Source organism: Gopherus flavomarginatus, chromosome 2 (assembly GCF_025201925.1).
Source record: "Gopherus flavomarginatus isolate rGopFla2 chromosome 2, rGopFla2.mat.asm, whole genome shotgun sequence".
NCBI lineage: Eukaryota > Metazoa > Chordata > Testudines > Testudinidae > Gopherus > Gopherus flavomarginatus.
In genome coordinates this window covers 248,309,673-248,333,950 of record NC_066618.1, presented here as the reverse complement: position 1 = coordinate 248,333,950, position 24,278 = coordinate 248,309,673, and the positions used below count along the sequence as shown (strand labels likewise).

Sequence of the window (24,278 nt, the reverse complement as noted above, 5' to 3'; positions counted from 1 at the left end):
GGTTATAAATGTCATACCTCAAGAACCTGTTACTAGGAAACCAGAGGTCAATGGAGCTACATTATGCATCAGAAATAAAAACGAAGATCTCCAGCACTTGTTTGCTATTTTCTTAGTTTTATGCCAATATTACTCAAATGTTTTGTTTCATAAATAACTATGGGTTGTGTAATCTCCATTTCTTTTCAAGTGATAGGAAACATATCGTTAATATGTGAAACTATGTATGTGATTGATATAGTCTATTGAATTTCTGCCTTGGGTTTCAATATTTTGGCTCTCTTTCTGACCTGCCTAGATTTATTTATTTTTGTTAGTCACAGGCACCTGAGATTGTTTGCCATAATATTCAATTTGATTTTGTAACTGACAGAATTTCTACTTGATTAATTGTTGTAGCTGTACTGCAGGAACAGCACAGGCAATGATGCTTTATAATTGCTTACTTTGCCTTTGGTATATTACCAATGCTCATTTCATTATTTATAAATTAATTGCAAATGCATTCTTCAGGGGCAATAAAATATTCAGCAGACAGGGCTAGACTAGTAAGAGGTGGAGACACCCCCTGTCAGTGGAGCACCTTCCTGCAAAACCAGAGCACATTTAGGGTATAGTCCAAAACTCACCTCTTTGCTTTACCTTTTCCATTGCACTCATTAGAGATACTTCTTAAAAACAATCATTTTATCTGCTCTTGGGGCTGCACCAGAGAAGAATAAATACAAGACTAATGCAGTTCCTCCGCATTTGTCCTGCTCTTGGAAAGAGAAAGAAGAGAAATTTCAGGTCTGTTGATAAATATAAGGCCACTGACCAGTTTCTCCAGGAAGCACTAATTCCACACACAAGGATCTTGCAAGCCCTTCCCTCAGGGCACAGTTTCTTAATTCAAACAAAAACCTCACAAAGTAACACAGCAAAGCTGTTCCCTTGGCCAACACAGGCTGCAGGAGCCCAGAAGCCTTTTATCTGCACCTCACTCTGCTCCAGGTTCAGAGATAAGTGTTAGCCTCCCTCCTACAAATCCCCTTTTACTGAGCTCTCTCAGCTTTTTTTTATAGGAATCAGCTGGGTCTGATAATCAAACAGGGCTGGCTGGCCCAGGCTTTCTGTCTCTTAAAGGGCCACCCTGTTACAGTAAACCAGTCATTAAAATTAATACAACTTTGTGAGGCACTTGGATATCATGTTGACGGGTGTAGTTAAAATAAACAGAGTTTATTAAAGCAGTAAAGATGTAACATTTAAAACCATGTTAGCTGTCTTTGGTATTTTATCTTCTCCAAAGAATTAGTCTGTTTGGAGAGAAATTTCAGGTAAATATAAGGCTGCTGACCAGTTTCCCCATTGCTGAATGTTATATACTGTGTGTTACAAAGTAGGACAGGGGTAACTTCTTTTCATAAACAGGATAACTTTAAAGATGAAGTGAAAAACAATTGCTTTGACCTTGACAGTGAATGGGGAAGACCAGCTTTGTAGTGATTGAGAATGTAGCTAAGCAACAACTGTGTAGTATGTTTGTATTGGGGTATTTTTAGAAGAATTCTTCAATAATGGAGATGCCTGGACTAGCAAATAGAGCTGAATAATACATTCTGAGAATATTCTCACCTTTGTGTGTGAAAAATTTGACTTGTAACGCACATTAACATTAGCCATAATTTGTGTTGGGGAAAAATACTGTATGAGCATATCCTCTTAAAGCCTGAAAAAATGATCATCTGTCATTGTCCCTGAAAGCTTAGGCTGCTTTAAACTTTATTTCTCTGAAAAATTGCCTGTGTAAAAATGGCACATGTTGTGGAAATCTAGTCTTTTTGTGTATTCAGAGTCATTTCTGCTTATTTTAATATTGAAAATTGCTTTTTAAATACTGTTAATAGTTCTGAAAACCCAGCAAGGATAAGGCCTTCTCTATGCCAGTTTAACTAAACTAGTTTAGAAATGATTTATTTAAAGCAGTGCAAGTGCCTGGTGTGGATACTCTTATTTTGGTTTAAGATTGCTTTATATTGACGTAAGAAGTCAATTCCTTACATTTAAGCTAATCCTTAGTAGGCACTTCTAAAGCTAAATAAACACTGACACAAGAGGTTGCACTGATGTAGCAAAATCAGTTTTAAAACCGATTTGGTTAAATTTTCTCATGTAGACAAAGTCTTGGATTCTATTCCTTTAGGTGCATAATTAACATAATTGCTTAGAAGTCTAATCGTTGTCCTATGCAAACCACATGAGGGTAGTGGATTTATGCAAGTGTCACTGAAGCATAGTTTGAAGACAGTGTGGTTGCATGGCAGTAAACTAGTCTAACTATCTGCAGAATCCATATGACTTTTTTTCAGTGCAGGAGAGAGAGAATGAAAAAGCTAGTCTCATTTCTTTACCCAAGCTGTAAAATGCAAAAAATAAGTGAAAAATATAAATAGTAAACTTAGTGAATTAGCTTTTAAATTCTTTAATACTGCAAGGTGCTGCTAATAATAAGTTAAGAAATATGTAGTCTAAAAATATTTGTATTCTAAGAGTCTCCTTTTAAATTGGAAAAAGCATGAGAAAATAACTGTCTGTTTTGTTCCCTCCCCTACTGTTCTGTTATTAACTGGATTCACATGTTTAGAATCGTGAGCTTTTCCTTCTCTATTTTTTTGGCCAGGAGCATCCATCAATGCTATAGATCACTTGAACGTCCGACCTTACAGAGACTGCAGGTAATTATTTATATAACTGCTTTTTTTGTTTACTCTGGAGGTCAGGTTGGGTTTAGTTCAGTCTTATGTACAGACACCGGTAATTTATGGAGGTACCAGTTCTGACCAATTAAACTGGATAATACCATTACATGCAGCTTTTATGGAAGTTGTTACTTATGGTTTAATAATCCTGGATATGCTATGTAAAAACTCAAAATTATATCAGCATTAAAAAAAGATGTGTGATATGTTTTGCAAATGTGGTCGGTTGTGTGTGTATGTGTGTGTGTTTTTATATATATATGCTGTGTGTAAAGTTGTCTTTTATATAGATCTGTTTCATATCACATGTGCCTTTGGAGTTCTGTTTTTCAGTCATGATGGCAGTATTTGATTCTGTCATGGCTCAAATTCCTACTTTCAGCCCTGACACTAATCTGATATGAGAGGAAAAGATCATGATGTGTGCATGGCCAAAAATTCATTGAATTTTCTGTCCCTGTTTGAAGAAAGCTGTCGATCTTTAAGGTGAAAAATCAGATCTATAAAAGAAAATAAAATCAGGAACTGAAAGAGACCTTTTAGCTTACCACAAATAGTAGAGACAGAGTAGAAACCACATCACAAAAAACTACTAATAGGACAGGTCTCTCTTCACCAGACAGCCCAATAGATTGTCTCTAGACTCATGCAGGCACGTACTTCCTATAGTAACAAAAGAAGAGCTAATATCCTCATTTAGCCAAGTTTTCTATACTAGGCTAAAAAGAAAATGTGCTTTCCTTTAGTTACCCCTTTGAGCAATTAGCTTATTAATATGATGGTTTCTACTCTCTGGCTATTGAGTCACATTACTTTGGCCAGATCTTTCCTATCCAGATGTAGAACTAGTGAGTTTTCCTTTTATTTAGTGTGATTAATAGAGACTGAAATATATAGTTGAGGGAGATTCAATAGTGTAATATACATTGATTGTGCAAAATGGCAAAAGAATAAAGTGGGATGAAGCTGTGTAACTTATTGGATAAAACACGGTCTTTCAGTTCTGGGACTACAATCTAAGTGGGACGTATTTGCAGGTCTCAGTGCAGTTCACAACAGAAAAGAGGTTACATCACCAAACTATCATACATCATTTAATGCAGCTAAGATATTTGTGGCCTCTGTATAGAAGAGCTGCTGGTGTGTAGACTGAACTATACCTCACCTCTAGATAGTGGGATCCTGTCATGTCAGGGTTGAGGTCACGGGAAAGGCAGAATGAGGAATTTTTCCTGCAGCTGCCCGTCTAGCTTGGGATTAAAAAATGGAATTTCCAGTTTCTATCAGCATCAATCTCATAATGTTCAGACACAATTATTAATTGAAAATGTCACAGAAATATATTTTGCCAATGTGCATATAACCAAATAGCAAGGCCTGAAAGTTGCCCCTTATCCTTCTGTTTGATTGTCTAATTAGACTGTCTTTAACAGGATCTCCAAAACAGAAGGGAAACGAAGGGAGACATCTGGTAGCAATTTTCACATACTATACACAAGAGAACTCTTACAAAATGGGGTTTCACCCTTTAATTCAGCTTTTCCTTGATGGGATTCAGTTCCCCTCCGTTCAAGACAAACTGTGCCTTTTTAGGATCTTGGCATAGTATTTCAAGTGTGCACTGAGCTGCCCTTTGTGAACCCACAGTCACTAAATAACTTAAGCTGGTATGATGGAAAACAATCTTCCTTTTGTTAATTCAAGCAAGAGAGTCAGGGCACTACAATATTTGACAGTAGATGTCTCTTCATTCAGGAGAGTATTTTGACTTTTTCCTAGAAAAATGTGTTTAGCAGCAGGAACTGCAATTTTTGCATGGAATCAAGAAGGTTGATCTTTTCTCCCCCAAGCTTGTCCAAATGAGATTTCACAGTTCAGAAGATAGCCACCTATTTCCCCTCCTCTCTAGCAATATACGGTGTATTAAAACAGCATTTTTTGTTTTAGTATCAATTTCATATTCAGTGAGTTGATGCTTTTTAATTCTTGCTGTATTACTGAGCTGCACAATATTAGGATAAAATTCTGTTGTTGGGACATGCTTCACTACATGTGCTAAATCCTGAGATCCTTGCACAATTTTTACTGAGTCTTTACTCAGGCGAACTTCACTAAAGTCAGCTGGGATCTGAGTAAAGATCTACTGATTTAGACGACTGATAAATCTGTTGCTACTCATGCTTAAAACTGTAATAGTATATGTACTTTGGGGGTGATAGTGCATGTTCACATGTGCATGTTTTGGCATAAATTCATTCTTAAGATTAAAATGTTAGTTATATATAAGATTATAGAGAGAATGCTGCAAGAAGCTTCCTCTCTTACACCAAGATCGCTCCACCTCAGTTGCCTCTGCTCATCTTAAAGGCTGATAGAATTTTGGGATACAGAATTACTGTGTTGTGAGCAAAGAGATAGTTCTTTGCTATATAGAGCAACTGTGACACTGGGGGAAATGCAATCTCTCAAGTAAGCATGTGTCAGGCTACTTCCTCTTAGAAACAGCACCCAGAAACTCAGTCAGCTAGCATGGACCATGAAGCATTGGTGTAAGGTGCTGGTTGTTTGCCACTCTGCAAGTATTAATGAAGTTCAGCATGCAAAGTTCACTTCTGACAGAGAAGATCCTAATCTGCTAGCCAGATGCAAATATAAGAGAGCCAGCCTGGTTGCTGCTGAAACCTGACCATTCTTCAGTACCTGGGAATCTAATCAGGCTCCAAGATGTGAACAACTGGTGGACAAACACTCTCAATCAGGCAGTGGGAAGAGGCAGAGCCCCCACACTGCTGTCTCAAAACAGCATGAGTGTCTGCACACACATGACGGTTTAGTGTTCAAAATATAGAGTTTCTCTAGACATGAAGTTATTCAGGGATAGCTCTTCTGCTTTAAATTCACGCCCTACTACTCAAGTCCTTACCACCTTCCTGAGGTTTGGTTCTATCTTTAACATAAATAATGGAACACAAACTTCAGCATAAGCTTTCTCCTGAGCTTGGCTTGTTCTCATGGTTTCTCCCTGCAAGACCACCAGTCCCTGCCCTTAGGTACTTCACTTTCCTCAAAAAATCACTTTTATACCATGGATTGGAGCTAATCAGCCCGACCAGGTCTGGCTTCCAGCATGAGTCACAAAACACTCCTGGCTCTCCCTACAATGGCCTACACCCTAACATCCTTCCACAGGTATAGGCTCGCCATATCCTCTGGTTCCTTCCTCTAACCCACCAGTATCCCCTCTGTTTTATTTGGATTCAAGTATCAACCAGATATGCCCCAGTCTTAACCAGACACTGAGAAAGTTGTTCAGCTGCAACTTGTATAATCAGAAGAGATCATAAAAACATAAAGCTTATGTCATCATCTGAGGTGCTGGAACAATTTTTATAGTGGGGGTGCTGAGAGCCATTGAATCAAACTGTAAACCCAGTATATGATGGAAGCCACTTCAAACCGGGGGAGAGGTCTGCTGCAGCGCCCCCTGCATCCCTAGTTCCAGCACCTGTTATCATCAGTATACTGAAGGCCATGCAGCCCGTGCTTCCTCACTGACACTTCCACGTTCATATTGAACAGGAGGGAGGACAAGATGGAGCTCTACTGAACCCTGCATGAGAGCACTGCAAGGGAAGAGGAGTAAGGGATCTGCCTGAGAGGAGAAATCAAAGCTGCTTGAGTTGTGAAGCTCTGGCTCCAAAATTCGCCCATGATCAGTGATTTTGAAGACAGCTCTTAGATAATGATAGTCTTCCTTTTTGCCTCCACTTCTTTCCCCTTCTCCTTTTAACTTCTGCACTGTTTTGAGTTGCAGCAGTGGGAACACTAAACTGAAGATGTGGGTTTTACTCTTTGCTCTGATGCTGAAAAATTTATGGTCACTCCTCTTTCCTCTGGTAATGAAGTCCATAGCTTGGGCCCTGTTGCTGAGAAGGCCCTGCCTCCTGCTCTCCAGGGTTTCACACTTGAGGTTGGCATTTTTATTGTTCCTGAGAAGTGCAATTGCCAGGGAAAAAAGTTGTCATTGAGGAGAGGCAATTTCTATCCTATTGGTGGCACTTCCATGAAGAGGCTTAACACTGAGACTTTGAAATAGAGATGCTGTTATTTGGGGAGCCAGCACTGTGAACAGAGAAGTGGGGTGATGTTTTGCTGCGAAGGCTGGGTACTACATTCTGGATTAATAGATGCTTTTCTTATGTCAAAGTGCTTATACCCAGGTGTAATGAATTAGATGCTGTAGTTAAGCCTGGAGTTCGCGAAGACATGGGATCCTAGTTTTCTGTGATAAAGCCCCCAAAATTCTCTGAATAAAAATCCACCAAAATCTGTGTCTTTATGCAATTAAAATAAAACACTGAACTTTTGTTTCCCTAGCCACAATAGAAGTATCAGCTGAACACAATGTTTTATTGATATACAATGGAACCCTGTTTATCCGATCTAATTGGGGCTGGGGCCAGATCAGATAATCAAGACTGATTAAGACCTAAGACTGAAATGTCAATTTCCTGTATTCCTGTGTGTGTGCTGGTGGTTCGATTAATCAGGAGAGGCGGATAACGGAGGGTCGGATAAACAGAGTTCTACTGTATATGTTTTTATTTTTTCACAAAATTTAAAAACTAAAGATTCTCTGTAAAAAATGCAAATTCTGTGTTTTTCCATGGCAAACAGATTTCTTGGGTCTCTGATGAAGACATAGATCACTGTGGCCAGGTCCATGTTTGATAAGGCAGAGTGAATAACCTTTTGTGATTCAAAGAGAAATTTTTTCTTCCTTGGAGCAGTTAACTAAAGATCCACTCTTTCATTCCCAATTGCATGCTATATATATAATATAGAAAATATTAAAGAAACAAATTACAACAAAATCTGAGGTCACATATATCATAATTTTATTTTAGTATATCATAAAGTAGAGGGATCCAAGTATTTCTGGGGTGGATTTGCAATCACAGAGCTGCTACGGTGCATGTCAGAACCACAACAGTTGTGGTGACTGTGAAAATAGGCTTACATTGCAAGAATGCCTAAGGTGATTACCAGACTGCATGAATGATTAATTTACCCTGCTTTTGTTTCACCTTTAATCCCAGGCCTGTCTCAGGGAAAAAAAAGGCAATTTTAGAAAAAGCTGATAGCTTTAAAATAAAAACTAAGTCAATTGTAATAATAGTCATCTTTATTACACAGATGTGCATTGAAACAAATCCAAGAGTAGCAAAGTGAGAGACGGTTTGCTACCATCTTCTTTGAAATGTGAATATAACATTAGAAATCTGTAGATGGTAATCACTGAGTACTTTGCAATCAGTGTATCTATTCACATTTTAAAAGGAGAATATTGTTTCTCTTGTAATAGGATGAACAGTGGAAAAATGGTAGTCTTCTTAACAGCCCTTCTTACATTTTAGAATGCTTTTGTTTTGTTGTTAAAATTGCCCCATGTATTTGAGACAGACTTCAGCTGAATGACTGCCTAACATGTGCTAGACGTATATTGATTTTTTTCTTATTTCAAATGTTTCCCTTGGGCATAGTATTATTTATTCATAAAGCAGAAATGATGTCTGACAGGCAGTTACAGGGGTGTAAATCTGTAGTCCAGAAACAATGTGAAAAGCTTTGCGTTAACCCCAAAAATCGATATGCTGATGTCAAAGAGCAGCCTCTTAATTCTGAGCACATGCTTGTGCAATCATTCAGTGTGGAAAGGGAAATTTAAATAATAGTTTTTATTAAAACTAAAAGCCTACAGTTCATCTTTATTCCAATTTTCAATATTAGTTTTCAAGCCAGGGTGGATGGTGGTGATGGTAGCAGTCTGGGTTGATGGAAATCTAAGCTAGGACATCTCCAATTTCTAAGGCAGCTCTGCCATTGTCCAGACCCATATAGATGTATGTAGCATAGAACCAAAGGGTTAGAGGGGACCGCAAGGGTCATCTAGTCTAACCCTCTGCCAAGATGCAGGATTTGTTATCTTGTATGTATAAGTTAATTGAGGTGAAAATGATTTTACAAATTAAAATTGAATAACTCCAAGGCTGCTCAGGTAACCTAAACACCTACGATGCAATCCTAGCTCCACTGAAGTCAATGGGAATTTTGTCACTGACTTCAGTGAGGCCAGGATTTCTTTTCTTAAAAGTAGGCATGATGCATAATCACTTGATTCTAATATTTCATATTCATATTTGAACATGTATTGGAATACTATAATAATAAACTCTGAGCATTTAGAATGTGAGTTGAAATATTTTTGATAACCTAATCATTTAGGTGGAACTGGTCAGAAAATGGGGGTGTTTTCTGCGGAAAATTTAGATGAAACCAAATTTGTTTTGACTTGTCATAAAAAATCTGCAGACCGCAGATAACCAAGAAGTACTTAGTTTGCTGATGAAAACTGTTTCCCGCTCCCTCTTCTCCCTGGAAAGGTGATACTTCCCACAAAACTTTTCATTTAAAAAACTCAGTTTTCCATTGGAAAAAGTTGTTACAGGAAATGTGCACCTACATGCAGACCCTCCCTCAGCAATGTACGCAGTCATGTAACTTTAAGCATGTGGATCATAACATTAACCATTGACGTCACATGCTAAGACTTACACAAGTGTTAAAAGTGTCTTGCTGAATCAGACCACAGTAAGGAGCTTCCTGATCATTTATTTCAAACACAGGAAGGGTGCTGGAAAAATAGCATGTGGTCATACAAAATATTATCATAATGCATATGCATAACGGGAACAAATTAAGATTGCACAGACAATCTTAATTCTGGCATTTCCTATCTCATTAGCTTTGTAACCTTAATATTCTTTTAATATAGTTTTTTTGCCATGTAATATCATTAAATTAATTTAAACATTGTAGGGACTAAGATGAATAGACTTCTTTCTCTAAGGGCTTGGCTACACTTGCAAGTTACAACGCAGTAAAGGAGTCCCAGGTGCCCAGGCTCACTACCAGTCCGCACTGGCAAGGCACGTAGAGCGCTCTGACTCCGCGGCTACAGCGCTACTGGTACTCCACCTCGGCGAGTGGAATAACGTTCGCTGCACCACCGTTGGAGCGCTGCGGCACCCGTGTGGAGGAGGTGTTGCATTACTGCTCTCTGATCAGACTCCGGAAACGTCCTATAATCCCCTTAAACCAAGTGGCCGTTCTTGTCATTGTTTTGAATCACTGGAGGAATGTGGATGTGCCCTTTGAAAGCTCCGTTTCTGACAGCTGGGAATGCTGTGTGTGAGAGAGAGGCGGGGGGTGGGAGGGAGAGATCTGCTGCTGTCTGGACTTACAAGACAGCATGCTGACATGCTCACAACCCCCCCAAAACCCACCTTCTCTCCCCCCACATACACACAACACACTCCCTGTCACACTCCACCCCACCCCCCATTTGAAAAGCACGTTGCAGTCACTACAGCTGCCCATAATGCACTGCTCCCAATGCCGCTGCAAGTGCCACAAATGTGGTCATGCCAGTGCGCAAGCAACTGTCAGCGTGGACAGACTGCATCGCTTTCCCTACTGTGCTCTCCGAAGGCGGGTTTAACTCACAACGCTCTGCATCTGCAAGTGTAGCCATGCCCTTAGTTAAAATGTTAGTACTCAGTGTTATATTTACAGCCAGAAAGAAGGCACAGATTAATCTTGTGAAGCTATGATATTTCCATGTGCAGGATATCTTGGAGGAGTTTGACCTCAGGGAAGGTTTTGACTTCTTCAATCCCTAAACATTATGATACGGGCAATTTTAAATCACTCAGTTGGGACAGCCTAATCAGTGTCCACACCTACTGTGTAAGAGTGCCTAAGGCACACATAATTTATATTGTTTTTTACAGTGAGTGGTGTGTTTGTTCAAACAGAAATTTCACACTTATAAACACAGGCTTTTTGGCATTGTTAGGAAATCAAAGATACGAACACTCATCTTTGTGGGTCTCACATTCTAAAAATGCATATCAGGAGTACTACAGTGTTTTCAGACATCTAGATCTTATACCTTTTCTTCAGTGAATTTGAGACTCTGATCTCATTTCATGTAATCCAGACAATGCGTAAAAAAAATTGACAAAATTCTTTTGCAAAGCTTTGCTATGTATTTGCACTGGACACATTTTTGCAGTCATAATTTGATGCAAGATGAAACATCATGTCACAAGTATGTATTTCCCCCCAACACACACAAATTACTTTAAAAGTCCATGCAATATGGTTTATGTCTGCAGCTGTTCTTTAGTTAAAACCTTATAAGAATGACTAGTTTCTGTAAGAAGCAGATACAGAGTATTTAATTTAATAACAGGATGTGTAGTGTAGTGTTAAAGACAGTTGCTTGCTGAACATTAAGCATAATTGTAATTGAACTGTATTTTTTCTGGTCTATTAAACTAGAGGTGGAATAACAGTTTTAAAATATCTATTGTATATTTGATATCTCACCAATTAATAAAATGTGTTTCTTCAACCTAAACTGAACTACGTGCATTTCCCCTCTAAACTGTATTCATCACTGCCATTACTGCTGTCAGGAACCTAGCTGTTTGCCAGGTCTCTTAGCTTCTAAATATTTTATTAGAGTGATTCTGTCTTCTCTTACCTACTGTAACATTACCTACGTTCAGTGCTATCTCAGGTACTTGTCTGCTTAAACATCTCAGTATCTTCATCTCATTATCTTCTCATGTCTTGATTATAGTAATTCGTTCCATATTGTCCTCGCTGCCAAATCTCAACTCTTCCTACTTCTGCACATCCAGACTGTGGAGTCCTGTCTCCTCACATATACCAAGAAACAAGAACGAATCACTCACATTCACAGAAATCTTCACTGGTGGGAGCAATAGCTAAGTTTGCAATTTGAAAAAGGTTTAACCTAATATAAAGAACAGTTGATGCAGGCCAATTCTCATTGGCTCCAAGGCATCTTTGAAAAGCTTGAGTGGAAGACCAACAGGTTCAGCAGCATGTCCATTCTGTAACTTTTGGATGGCCTTTTGTGCTGCCTTGAGTGACAAAGGATCTACCTTGGGTCTGCAGTTGTGCAGTTTGCCAGGTCACACAACTCTAGACAGTCGTCAGCAGGTGTGTGGCTCAGCAGGCTTTCATAATGTGTGTTCCATCTGTCCAGCACCTCATCCGCCAATAAGCAGAATGAGCCATCTGGTTTCATGATGAGGATGTTCAAAGGCTGTTTATGGCTGCCAGCCAGTTGCTTGATAGCTCTGTAAGCAGGACACAGATAGTTGTAGTTTAGGCCATTCTCTGCTTTGTCAGCCAGGGAGTTAATGGAGATTGCACCATCAAGTTTTGGCATGGTCTGGGAAATGTCTTTCAGCCATGTACGTTCTTGGACATCTCCCTGCTTAGCATCAGAGAGGCTATATATATACTTCCTAAAATAAACTTGTATTTTGCTGGAGGATCAACTAGTCATATTGTAGGTTATGCACCGCAAATTTGTTAGTTTAATTTTTTGTCTAACCAGACTATCACTTGTCTTTCTGGCAAACAATTGGCTCTGAGGAACCTGGCTATAGCTCAAAAACCTAGATCTAAAATTAAGTCCTGGACCCATTAATGTCAATAGCGAAGCTCCCATTGACTTCAGTGAAGCAAGGATTTCACTCCTTATCTAACTCTTTTCCAGGCACCACAGGTCTAATCGGAGCACACTAACTGGCTGATCAGTAATGCATATTCCATGCTCCCAAGAAACTCTCTGTGTGGCTACATCAATGAGGCCCGCCCATGTGCCAGTCATGACCAACTGCTCCAGTTTGTTGCCATCCTCAGCACTTTCCCCTCCCCTGCCCTAGAGGCTGCTCAGTTTTTTTAGCTCAGCTACCAGCTGTTATGCCTGATTTCATTTCACTATCCCAGTTTTCTCTGTTGTTTTTTTACTTGCTGGGACAGCACTTATACATCTTGCAGCATTCTGGATGCTAGGATTTTTCCTAGTCTGTGGCAGAGACTTTACCCACACAACAGATACACAGCTGACCAAGAGCTGTCCTAGCAACCTGCACATCCATGACCTGGAATGATCCCTGGGTAAGGTCCAGGTCATTCAGGCTCTCTGTTTAAATCCTTAGTCTCTTTTCTCAACCTGCAGGTGGGGCATGACAGACATTGTCCCTTTTGAGGGTGGGTTTAGAGCAGTGGTTCCCAAACCTGTTCCGCTGCTTGTGCAGGGAAAGCCCCTGGCAGGCCGGCCCAGTTTGTTTACCTGCTGCGTCCACAGGTTCAGCCGATCACGGCTCCCAGTGGCCACGGTTCGCTGCTTCAGGCCAGTGGGAGCTGCTGGAAGTGTTGCAGACTGAGAGATGTACTGGCCGCTGCTTCCAGCAGCTCTCATTGGCCCGGAGTGGCGAACCACGGCCACTGGGAGCCGCGATCGGCTAAACCTGCAGATACGTCAGGTACACAAACTGGCCCAGCCCGCGAGGGGCTTTTCCTGCACAAGCGGCGGAACAAGTTTGGGAACCACTGGTTTAGAGTACGTCTACACTGCAATGAAAGACTCTCAGCTGGCCCGGGTCAGCTGACTCTGGCTGTGGGGCAATACAATTGCCTGGGCTCTGGGACCCTGCGAGGGAGGAGGGTTCCAGAGTCCGGGCTTCAGCCCAAGCCCCAATGTCTACACCAGGGGTAGGCAACCTATGGCATGAGTGCCGAAGGCGGCACTTGAGCTGATTTTTACTGGCACTCACACTGCCTGGGTCCTGGCCACTGGTCCAGGGGGCTCTGCAGTTTATTTAATTTTAAATGAAGCTTCTTAAACATTTTAAAAACCTTATTTACTTTACATACAACAGTAGTTTAGTTATATATTATAGACTTATAGAAAGAGACCTTCGAAGAATGTTAAAATGTATTACTGGCACGCAAAACCTTAAATTAGAGTGAATGAATGAAGACTCGGCACACCACTTCTGAAAGGCTGCCGACCCGTGGTCTACACTATGATAGCCCCTGTGAGCCTTGAGTGAACTGATCCAGGCCAGCCATCACTCTGCTGTGGGTCTTTTATCACAGTGCAGATATACCCTTAGTGATTCCGACTGCTGACAACAAAGGAGCTAGATTGATATCACCAATCCTTTTTTCGCTCAGGCTGCCAAACAGTTATCAGATGCCAACCTTTAGTTAGTACTAATCTGGGCTGGAATCAGACTGGTAGTTTAGATGTGAAAGATGCCATATTTCATGACCAGTCCCTTAAGAAATCTAGTGCCTCACATCCAGCACCACTTTTAAAACTGGAGCCATTTGCCCAGTCTGCATGTGCAATCATGCATATGTATTTACACTGACATGGCATGTGGTCCACCCAGCTCACTGCTGCCTTTCTTAGCAATGCTGGGAGCTACACTCTGGATTAAAGTGAAACTGTGTGTGCTTCTGCATTTGATAATTATAGAATGCTTCCCCCAGTTAAGGCTTTATAATTTTGGATACGCTTAGCCAAACAACATAGTTGTGCTTTATCTATACAGTACTTGCCATCTTAATAGGGGAAAACATGTCCATAAATGGGAAAATCCTGTTTCCATTTGCATTATGGCAGTATTGACCAAGGGAGTTCTTAAGCAAAGTGAATGCTTAGTATGATTGCTTGCATGCTGATATACAGCATGTTCTTCTGATCTACTGCTATTTCATAGCAATGCTAGAATCTGAGTGACAGCAAATTGAAAGGTTATTGTGTGTATTCTGTTTCCTCCAGGTATAGATGTTAATCAGTTATGAATGGGTGTTCATGGTAATTTTGTTTGAAATGGTATGCAAATATTTAAAAGTAATTCATATTTTTAAGTATAACAGACCTTACCAAAGAAATACCTACTTTTGCAAAGTATTATTCCATTGATAAGGATCTACTGATGACAGTGCAATGAAAAGATTTCTCTCTTCTCTATTTTGTGGTCTTTTTCAAATTTTAAAATTGTTTTCTTCTCACTTAAGTGACACTTCAGCAGTTTTTCTGAAAATTGTGGGTGGGTTAGTTAGACATTAACCACAACACAAGGAGGAGGAAGAGTTTAACATTCCTCTGTTCTTTAGCACTTCTTGATTGACAGTAATTGATATGTATAACATTCTTGCTTCTCTAAGTAGAGGATGACACTTGCTTTTTTGCTTATGTACATTATACAGTATTGAAAAAGGGGTATTGTGGGAAGTTCATTAATAGGTCATAAGACATACAGGAAAAAGTCCATTCACAACATCGATGTAGAATAAAAGACAATGCTGCTTTTGAGATTATCTTCTGTGGAGAGGTACAAATCAGATGTTAATATCAACATTAGTTACTTAGCTCAGATGGTCATGTTGTTTCCTCTGCAGTTACCAGATGCTGTCTCAATGCTATATTGTATAATAGATTTGGATCAAAGGTAAAAATATATTGTGTCAAATGGAATAGTATCCAACTGAATTAAAGATAGAGCATGATGTGTGTGTAAAAACCAAAATCAGACTCTGGGATGGCTAGTGAAGACCTGTTTGTACTGATCCTTTTATATGTCAAGACTAATTTATTGTAACTACTGTTTTCATGATTCATTAAAGTATAATTAGTAATTAGCTTATGAACATGAGCTACTGAGATAGTGATGTCCTGGGCTTTTAAATTAAAATATGAAAGGTAACAGTGTGCACTTTATTACATGTGTACTGTTTCAGAAGATATTGGGGTTGGGGGAGTGAAAAATAATGTGTTAATACAACTTGGTGTGTGTGTTTGTATATATGTATATGATTTCCTGTTGACACAATGGGAAATACCAGTATAGTATGTTAATCACATGGTTATTGTTAACTGAATATACCAGCTTTAAGGGCAATATGTGTCTGTAGGTATAGTAAAATTATACATAAAAAGTATATTAAAAGAGCATTATTAAAGTTGCAAAGAGAAACACTTAAAAGTTAGAAAATGTCAGAATATCTGTGAATCTCTGATTCAGCCCCCTTGTGTATATGTATTATGATGCAATCTTTACATCCATGATCACATACTATTTTTCAGCGGAATGACCCAAGCCTCATTCAGTGCACAAGATGGATGATGCTCATTGAACGAACAGCTTTTCAATATTTGTTGTCTCTTTCTTGTTCAATGTGTGGCCCCATGACATATTAACAGCACACTATTCAAACATTGCTCTGACAACAGAATGATTAATTTCTTTGAGTTACTGTGCTCTGAGTAATTCACAAACACCAATACATTTATTTTCATAACTTCCTTGTGAGGTGCATTTGTCATGGCATAAATCCCCACTCTGAACCTTAGCGTCCAAAAGATGGGGTACCAGCATGAATTCCTCTAAGCTCAATTACCAGCTTAGAACCTGTAGCGCTGCCACCAACCAGGAATTCCAGTGCCTGGTACACTCTGGTCCCCCCAAAATCTTGCCTGGGGACCCCCAAGACCCAGTCCCTCTGGATCTTAACACAAGGAAAGTAAACCCTTTCCCTCACCGTTGCCTCTCCCAGGCTTCCCCTCCCTGGGTTACCCTGGAAGATTACTGTGATTCAGACTCCTTGAATCTTAAAACAGAGAGGAAAATTCACCTTCCCCCCTCCTTCTCTCTCCCTCTCCCAGACTCTCCCTGAGAGAGAAAGTAATCCTAACACAGAGCGAAATTAACCTCTCTCTCCCCCTTCCCTCCTTTCTCCCCACCAATTCCCTGGTGAATCCAGACCCAGTCCCCTGGGGTCTCACCAGAATGAAAAAAACAGTCAGGTTTTTAAACAAGAAAAGCTTTTAATTAAAGAAAGAAAAAAAACAGTAAAAATTATCTTTGTAAATTTAAGATGGAATATGTTACAGGGTCTTTCTCCCAGCCTATGTATACAAGTAAAAATTAAAATCCTTTCAGCAAAATACAGATTTGAACTCCTTCCAGCCAAATACAAGAAAGAAAACAAACATAAGCCTAACTCGCCTTATCTACCTAGTACTCACTATTCTAGACATATAAGAGACTGTATCAAAGAGATTGGAGAGAAACCTGGTTGCACGTCTGGTCCCTCTGAGCCCCCAGAGTGAACAGCAACCAAAATCTAACAGCACACACAAAAACTTCCCTCCTTCAATATTTGAAAGTATCCTGTCCCCTGATTGGTCCTCTGGTCAGGTGACAGCTAGGCTCAATGATCTTGTTAACCCTTTACAGGCAAAAGAGATATGAAGTACTTCTGTTCTTTTAACTCTTACTTATCTGTTTATGACAGCATTATCACCCCAATCTTCAGAGAATTAAGTTGCAAAGCTCCAGCAAGTGTCTACCGAGTGTGTGAACTGCAATATTTCAAAGAATTTGACCAAATTTGGCCACTACCCTGACAAATGTCATATTCCTGCTCTAAAGCCTGGAGGTATTACAGATTGTCAAAAAAAGGACACCAGATTTTTTTAACAGGAACAATATACCATATTTTAATCCAGCCTCATCAGAAATAGAACTGTTTTGACTCATATTTTCCAAAATATTCAGCCTAGGTAAGACACCACATAGTTACAGTTTGGTAAAGTTAAAAGCAACAGAAAAGAGGGTCTTATAATGGGAAATGTTGGGCAACCTTAATCATAGCTGTGCTACCAGCCCTGCCTATAATAAAACCTATATCATGGCTCTTACAGCTGATACAGCTCTAAAATAATTTCTAAAATAATGCTACAATAGTTTTTATAAAATATCTGGCATATACCTAATACATAGGTGTGTGTTGTGGTATAAAAGTGTTATCAGTACTTATTTGGGATGGCATTTTTTTAAAACAGTGGATCTATGCATTAATCCAATTCTACAGGGCTCACAGGGAACTATAAAACCTATAACTATATATCTTTTCTGTGTATAGAAAAGTTGTGGTTTTAAGGTCTGATATCACAGGCTGTTCCAAGGTAAGGAAGGCGTTCCACTGAGGAGCTGGGAATTTCCCTTTCGATGGTATAAATTTTTTGTTTCTATAACAAATGCTAAAGTCACAACATTGTAATGTATATAAAAGTTGTTATGGCTCCAGGATTGAATACTGTTCATTTTGGGCCTTTAACATGCATAATTTTTAAGGGACAATTAAAGACTGAGAGCAAATTTCTCCTTGTGTAATGCTATTCAGTTCTGTTGGTTTACCCTAAGAATTAATTTGCATTGGTATTTCAGTCTTCCTTTTGTTTATGTGGTACAATTGTCATACCTTGATTGCAACCTTAACATTATCTGACCATAATTTGTGGTTTAATTTCTTTATTGTAGTCAAAAGGGAGCCATTGATATGCTATTGAAGTGGAAATATTCTTCAGAGCCAGTACTACAGTAGGGAAGGTATATGTTGGCATGGTAAATCTGCATTTTATGATTGCAGTTGAAAACAGGGGAAATATTGGTTCCTATCAACATACCATCTTTTGTTTTTAATCTTAGTTCTATTTAGCATGCTGTCATCAGTGAATTTTTTAAGGTTTAATATTCTTGTATTTTATCAAGACTGAGTGATATTCTTAATAAACATTCACAGCATATACACTTGGCACCTGTTCCTGAAGTCCACGTCTAACAGAAATCCACATTAACTTACATGAGCTCTTTGCCTACCACAACCTTTCTTTCTAACTGTGGCAGTAGTAACAGACTAGAACTATACATTATTTTTCTCCTGTCTAATAATTGCCCTGTGGTAATTTATAAATGCTTTGCAGTGCTGGCTTTTACAATAGCTTAGTAGTAATTCTTATAATTCTTTCAGCAGGATTCTTTACATTTAGGATGTAGTAAAAAATCTGGTAATTGTTTGTTGTGTAGCAGGAGAAATCACTATTGAAACGTAAACCCTTGGGTATAATCAGGAGGATATTTTGCTACAAGTGCTTCTACATTATGGCATGTAAAATTTGGAGCTTTTTTCTTTTAGACAGTCATCTTCTACATCATACATTGCTGTAACCATTTCCAGAATTTTTGAAATGGTTGTTTTCCAGATATGCATTAATATTGACAAGAGCCCTTCTTTCTGGTTCATAGTAGACTACATTTTTCAGTATGGATTTAATTCCACCAGGAATCAGGGTAGTGAAATGTGCTGTATGGCAGCTGGCACAACAGCATTTTAATTCAAATAATAGAATCCAGCTGGTGGGCAGTTGACGGATTTTTGAGACAGACATGACTTAGTACAGATCTTCCTTATTTCTTTAATAAAACGTATTATCCTGGCATATTAACCAAATGTTAATACCAAAATACCAAATGTGCAGACCCAGGAGAAGTAAAACTGATTATATGAAATCATTAAGGGAATTACAATGCGGAGAAAATGTAGTTTTAAAATCATATGAACGAAATGTATGCAAACTCCTCTCTCATGCGCACTTTACAAAATTACCTCTGATTTGCAGATATACTTGTGATTATTTGATACAAGATCTTCTTTGCTGAACCCATTGTATGCAACCCTCACTGCTATTTATCTTTTTTAACTGCCTGCTGTTGTCACTGGCAACCAGAGACCTTCGAGGTAGATGTTAATTTCTATGCTATGGCTATGCTACAGAATAGTGACTTAAAAGTGATTAACTCCAACAGAAAAATACATGCCTTTTGTATGAGCATTCTGTCAGAATATTGTTTCACACGACACTTTTCCAGCAATGCCTGTTTATATATTACCTAAAGTTGTAACTATCCCATAGAATACATTTAAGGAGATTCTTACTGGCATATAGGATTGAAGATGATGTGACCCTCATACTTTGTAATGGTGCTGCATAGGTTGCCATACTGGAAACAGATCAACAGATGCTACACTTTTCTGATGACTTTTCTTGTGAATTTTGATATACTACCTAGAATAAATAATCAGCCATGACAGGAGACTCATTCTGACTCTATCATATTTCAATATTATAGAAAGAAATGACTCATACCGCTGAAAATAATAGTTGATTTTTTTTCAATACACTAGACATCATTGTCCATTTCTGCCAATGTAGTTAATTTATCAGTGTACAGAATCTGCTAATGGCACTTCGGACAGTTCCAGCACCCCTGCTGTGTTGCTGTTATTTGAGTGCTGACTGTGTTCAGTGCAGTCCTAACGTGAATGAAAACTCTAGGTCAAATCTTGGCCTCACTGGCAAAATTTCCATTGACTTCAGAGGAGCCAGGATTTCATCCATGGTCTCGTCTCTGCTCTGCTTACAATTTAAGGCCCCAGTCCTGTGAAGTGCTGATTGCTTTCAACTTCCATTGCAGTCAGTTTACATTTGAGGGAACTTCAGTACCTCACAAAATCAAGCCCTCTGTTAAAGAAAGTGTGATACACTGTGTCCAATCCTGCAAACTCTTATTCTCGTGAATGGTCTTTACTCCATCAAACTGTTCCATTGAAATCACTTCCAACCCCATTAATGAGGACTTCTCATGCCAGTACTAAAGGGTAGAAGGATCAGCCTCATCAACATTTATTAAAAATACCTGATATATAGGCTGAAATTTCATGTGGTCAGAGTTTTGTTTTTAAATAACAGTTTTTAATGGTAGCTTTATCTATTCAATATGTTGTGTGTCACCATTGAAAGGCTTACAGAAGGATCTGAATACACTGATTGCATAACCAGCAGCTATGATTAGCTTTAGCTCTGGTAATAATTTAATTTAGTTATTTATTACAGCTCTGTTCTGTTAGGGCACCTTTCTCTAAGGGGTGAAATAAATGTATTTGAAAACCCAAACCAAATGTGCATCTCAATAAAAGTCTTGGAAATGTAAATAATATTCATCAAGTGTATTTATTGTTTTATTATTTCCAAGATGTTTTTGTGATCTTCATGCTTTCTGACAATATTATGCTGGGGAGATGTGTATATGATTTCTTTAATTAGATCTTTATTTGGCTTGTCTGTTTCCCTGGTATATAAATGCCTTCTTGAAAGGATAAATAACGTAAAAAACCTAAACAAAACCCAAAGTACTCCTAATACTTACATTTTGGTAAAGGTGCTGAACACTCAGCAAAGAAATAAATTATTTTGAGTTAAGAACAGGGATATAATGAGGAGTTCTGAAATTAAGAAACTAAGAAGAAACTAAGTAAGAAAGGGTAAAATATGGACTGAATATCAGGAAATTTTCATGATCTTCGAAGCTGTGAAGCAATTAACCTAGGAAATATGGACATTCATTCACTTTCGACATTTTTAAATTATCCTCTCCCAGTCTAGAAAAGGGTGTTGTGAGGAATAATTCTACATTTGCGGGGAGATGGACTCTGTACACTAATCAGGTATTTTCCATCTTAGAATCATTTAGAGAATCAGAAATGTCAATCATTTTGCAGCAAACAAAATGAGGCTGTGATGAATGTTATCAATACAAAATGTTGGTTCCAGTACACATATATTGTTTTGAGTTGAAATATATATATTTTCGCTTGGATTTGTTGGGTTAAATGTGCTTGGGGCAGCAATGCACATAATAATAAGTTGGTTTTAATGAAACCTTATTGGACTGGCAGTATTTATTTCAATTAATACTGCTAGGTGGATAACAGTGGATTATGCATTAGTCATGCAATTTATGTCTGAAGATAACAGCCCTTTCAAAACTGACTAATTAAGCAGCCTATTTATAAAGTAATCCAATAAGTGTTAGAATGATTGGTGCTCTGTTCTTGCAGACAAATAAGCTCATGTGTGACACTGCTTACACAAGAGAGACAGGGAGATGAGGGAATATCTTTTACTGGACCAACTTTTGTTGGGGGAAGATACAAGTTTTCAAACTCCACAGAGCTCCTCTTCAGGTCTGGGGAAGGAAGCAGAGTGTCTGGGACAAATTGTTAAACAGAAGAGGTGTAATGCGTGTTGGAGGTGATCGCTCTGGCCGAGCAGTTGGGGGTTAGATTGTTGTTTGAAGTGGGCAGTGAAGTGTAGCAGGCAGTGTTGTGTGTTAGAAAGGGTTTGTAATGAGCCATATACTAATGTCCCATTAAGTCCATGGTTTCTGGTGTCTAGCAGAGTTATGAATTTAAGTTCCCAGGGTCGCCTTTTGAAGGAGCTGTGCAGTTTTTGTTTGGGGGCAAATATTGAAAGATCTCTTTGTGAAATGAGTCACCCACGGTGATAAGGTGTTCTTATCTTTTATCATTTTTCTGTGTGATTTCATTCAAGAGTGTAGTGATTATCTGGTTTCACCCACAAAGCTGCTATTGGGGTGATTTGATGCAGTAGATGAGATGTTACTCAGTATGAATCATCCCATTTGCTTCACATGAGTAGTTATGTACTTGTTTACATGTTTATGGTATTTGGGCCTAAAACAATAAGCACTCAAAAGAACTCATTAAGACCCTGATCCTTCAAACACCACATGCTTAATTTTTCTACCATAAGTCATATCACTGATTTCAATTTTTTTGATTTCACATGTAAATCATGAACCTCCTCATATAAAGAAGAGAAGGCAATCAGTCTTCAGTACAGCTTTCATGTTGCTCTGTAAACAATTGGCAAAAGGAACTCAAATGTTCTGCATGCGACATCCTTCCCTGAAAACAGTGTATATTCCATCCAGGGTGATGAGTAGCGTGAAAGTGCTCTCAATGGGAACCTCCACTATGCTTCAGAGGTTGTTTTTGATGTGGGATATACAGAAAACACACCCACCTGACGGCATTTCAGCAGGGTTCCTGTTTGTCCTTGGTTTCATTTAGAATTATAACAAAGTATTTGAGCATCCATGTATCAGTCTCCTCTAAAGATCCACCCCCATTGCTGATTTTCATGTATGTTTTCTTAGGACTTATCTACACTTACAGTGCTGCATCGGTGCAGCTGTGCCCCTGTACTGCTTAGTGAAGGCAGTCTTATGCAGATGGGAGAGCTTGATGGGTTAGATCACAGAACCCCCCTTGGGAGCTGCCACCTGATGAGCCCAGACTACTTCTACCCCTGCTTTCTCAGGACTCCAGCTCGGGACCCCAGCACCCTGTCTTGCTGAGCCAGACACTCCCGTCTGCTCCAGCACAGACCCAGGGACTGAATTACTTGCCACAAAGCTGCAGGTTTACCTGACAGTAGCTAACAGAAGTGTTCCTGTCTTTAACACTCAGATGCCCAACTCCCAATGGGGTCTAAACCCAAATAAACCCATTTTACCCTTTATAAAGCTTATACAGGGTAAACTCATAAATTGTTCACCCACTGTAACACTGATAGAGAGATATGCACAGTTTTTGCTTCCCCAGGTATTAATACATATTCTGAGTTAATTAATAAGTAAAAAGTGATTTTATTAAATACAGAAAGTAGGATTTAAGTGGTTCCAAGTAATAACAAACAGAACAAAGTAAGTCACCAAGCAAAATAAAATAAAATGTGCAAATCTATATCTAATTAAACTGAATACAGAGACTCTCATCCTCAGAGATGCTTCAGTAAGTTTTTTCCTCAGACTGGACACCTTCCAGGCCTGGGCACAATTCTTTCCCCTGGTGCAGCTCTTTTTCCAGTTCAGGTGGTAGCTAGAAGATTCTTCATGATGGTTCCTTCCCTCCCTTTGTTCTGTTTCACCCCTTCATATGTCTTTTGCATATGTCTTGTTTCCTCTCTGGGTTCCCATCCCCTCCTTCTCAATGGAAAGACACCAGGTTAAAGATGGATTCCAGTTCAGGTGACATGATCACATGTCACTGTAAGACTTCATTGCCCACTTGCCAGCACACACATATACAGGAAGACTTACAGGTAAAACACAGCCGTCTGCAGACAATTGTCCTGGTTAATGGGAGTCATCAAGTTTCCAAACCACCATTAATGGCCCACACTTTGCATAATTACAATAGGCCCTCAGAGTTATATTTCATATTTCTAGTTTCAGACACAAGAGTGATACATTTATACAAATAGGATGATCACACTCAGTAGATTATAAGCTTTGTAATGATACCTTACAAGAGACCTTTTACATGAAGCATATTCCAGTTACATTATATTTACTCATTAGCATATTTTTATAAAACCATATAGACTGCAATGTCACAGAGACTGCATACCATATACCAAAACCATATAGACTGCAACGTCTTCCATTAGTGTAGGTACTCCACCTCCCTGAGAGTTGGTAGCAATGTTGATGGGAGAAACCCTCCCGTCGACATAGCACTGTCTACACTGGGGGTCAGGTCATTATAACTGTGTTGCTCACGGGTGTAGAATTTACAGATATAAGTTGGTATTGTAGACCAAGCCTTAGAGAGTGAAAAATTTGCAGACTTACCAAAGATTTTAATAAGAATAGTCAACAATTTATTCAAGCATATTTTCAATATATGGAAACTTGTCTACAAAAGAAAATACTCATGTTTTGGCTTTAGCTTTCCTGGGAGTTCCAATAAATAGTTGTTTTGTTTTGTTTTTCTCTGGAGATTTTGTCGGTGTTTCAGTTTTTCCCCCTTTTAATCCTCTTGTTTTCTTATCTCATATAATTTATATATGTGTATAATATTCAG

General features: G+C 38.9%; 1 protein-coding gene across 7 annotated transcripts in view; it reads left to right on the top strand.

Annotated features, from left to right (window-relative positions):
• PAG1 (phosphoprotein membrane anchor with glycosphingolipid microdomains 1) overlaps positions 1-24,278 on the top strand; it is a 164,727-nt gene that overhangs the window by 36,131 nt on the left and 104,318 nt on the right. For 6 of the 7 annotated variants that reach the window (XM_050941057.1, XM_050941056.1, XM_050941054.1 and 3 more), the window contains one exon: positions 2,663-2,717. The exons of the other annotated variant lie outside the window; for it this stretch is intronic. The gene's annotated coding sequence lies outside the window, so the exon portion shown is untranslated. The remainder of the gene's footprint in view (positions 1-2,662; positions 2,718-24,278) is intronic. 7 annotated transcript variants of the gene reach the window in all.